We start from the raw sequence: 2,500 nt of genomic DNA on the forward strand, positions 1-2,500 counted from the left end.
TGGGATGATTACTGGTAATTTTTTCTCTAATGATAAAAATTTTATTTGTGAAGAAGTTCATGAAGTCATTACTAGTTAACGTTAAAGGGATGGTTGGCTCAAAAGAGCTCTGACTTTTTGTCAGCCTGGCTACAGTGCTGAAGAGAAACCTGGGGTTGTTCTTATTTTCTTCAATCAGTGATGAATAGTAAGATGTTCTGGCTTTGCGGAGGGCTTTCTTATAAAGCAGCAAACTATTTCTCCAGGCTAAATGATGATCCTCTAAATTTGTGACACGCCATTTCCTCTCCAGATTACGAGTCATCTGCTTTAGGGCTACGTGTTTGAGAATTATACCACGGAGTCAGGTACTTCTGATTAGAGACCTTAGTTTTCACAGGAGCTACAGTATCCAGAGTCGTACGTAGTGAGGAGGTGAAATTATTAACAAGATAATCGACCTCTGTTGGGGTAGCGTTCAGATAGCTGCTCTGCTCTATGTTGGTACAGGGCATTGAAGATGATAACAGTGGGTGGATTATATTCTTAAACTTAGTTACAGCGCTTTCAGAAAGACATCTACTTTGATAAAGTCTACTCTCCACCGCTGTGTAATCAATTATTGTAAATGTAAATGTTATCAGGAAATGATCAGACAGGAGAGGGTTTTCAGGAAACACTGTTAAATGTTCAGTTTCTATGCCATATGTTAAAACAAGATCTAGAGTGTGATTAAAGTGGTGGGTGGGTTCTTTTACATTTTGAGAGAAGCCAATTGAGTCTAATAACAGATTAAATGCCATGTTGAGGCTGTCATTTTTAGCATCTACATGGATGTTAAAATCACCCACAATAATTATTTTATCTGAGCTCAGAACTAAATTAGATATAAAGTCTGAGAAATCAGACAGAAACTCTGTGTAAGGCCCAGGTGGACGATAGATGATAACAAGTAAGACTGGTTTCTGAGTTTCACAGCTGGGGTGGACAATGTTAAGCATCAGGCTTTCAAATGAATTAAAAGTCTGTCTTGGTCTTTCATTAATTAATAGGCTGGTGTGAAAAATTGCTGCCACACCGCCCCCTCGGCCTGTGCTTCGAGATTTCTGGTAGTTAGAATGACTCGGGGGTGTTGATTCATTTAAACTAACATAATCATCCTGCTGCAACCAGGTTTCTGTAAGGCAGAGTAAATCAATTTGTTGATCAATTATTAAGTCATGTACTAACAGAGACTTGGAGGAGAGAGACCTAATATTTAATAATCCACATTTCACTGTTTTACTCTTTGGTTCAGATGTGGATACTGTATTGTTCTTTCTTTGTAATTGTTTATGTTTAAGTTGTTTGTTGCTGGTTTTTAGTTTGTTTTTTGTCTTTTTGGAAGCTGACACAGTCTCTATGGAGATGGGTTTTTGGGGGGGTAGCAGGAGGAGAGAAGCTGCAGAGAGGCGTGTAAGACTGCAACTCTGCTTCCTGGTCCCAACTCTGGATAGTCATATTTTGGGGGGTTTAATAAATTTGTCCATATTTCTAGAAATGAGAGCTGCTCCATCCAAAGTGGGATGGATGCCGTCTCTCCTAACAAGACCAGGTTTCCTCCAGAAGGTTTGCCAATTATCTATGAAGCCCACATCGTTTCTGGGACACCACTCAGACAGCCAGCAATTTAAGGAGAACATGCGGCTAAACATGTCACTCCTGGTCTGATTGGGGAGGGGACCAGAGAAAACTACAGAGTCCGACATTGTTTTGGCAAAGTTGCACACCGATTCAATATTGATTTTAGTGACCTCCGATTGGCGTAACCGGGTGTCATTACTGCCGACGTGAATTATGATTTTACTGAATTTACGTTTACCCTTAGCCAGCAGTTTTAAATTTCCTTCAATGTCGCCTGCTCTGGCCCCTGGAAGACAATTGACTATGGTTGCCGGTGTCTCTAGCTTCACATGTCTGAGAACAGAATCACCAATTACCAGAGTTTGACCCCCGGCGGGTGTGTCGCCGAGTGGGGAAAAACGGTTAGACACATGAACGGGTTGGTGGTGTACCTGGGGCTTCTGTTTAGGACTATGCTTCCTCCTCACCGTCACCCAGCCGCCCTCTTTCCCCAGCTGCTTGGGGTCTGCCGGGGAACAGCTAGCGGGGCCTACGCTATCTTCGGCTGCACCAGCTACAGGGGCCTGGCTAGCTACGGGTGAATGAAGGGAAGGCCGAGGAGTAACTAAACATCTGACACAATGAGCAAGAAAGTGCAGGAGGGACAGGTGAAGTAGCCATGGTGCTAACGAGTCGGCTACGAGCTAAGCTAAGCTAGCGAAACAGTACAGAGACAGTGAGTGAATACTTTGGCTATAAATTAGGTAGTGAGTACACAGAAAGTGTGCTTCGGATGAAGCACGTGAAGATTATACTATGAAAAAGAATGTATTTAAAAGTTGTTAATTAAATTGCTAAGCAAATAAGCTACTCAGAAACACCACTGTGTTTGAGCAGGAACAGGAAGTGATACTCTACC

Source organism: Haplochromis burtoni, unplaced genomic scaffold, assembly GCF_018398535.1.
Source record: "Haplochromis burtoni strain Fernald_Lab_line unplaced genomic scaffold, NCSU_Asbu1 Contig_431, whole genome shotgun sequence".
Taxonomy (NCBI): domain Eukaryota; kingdom Metazoa; phylum Chordata; class Actinopteri; order Cichliformes; family Cichlidae; genus Haplochromis; species Haplochromis burtoni.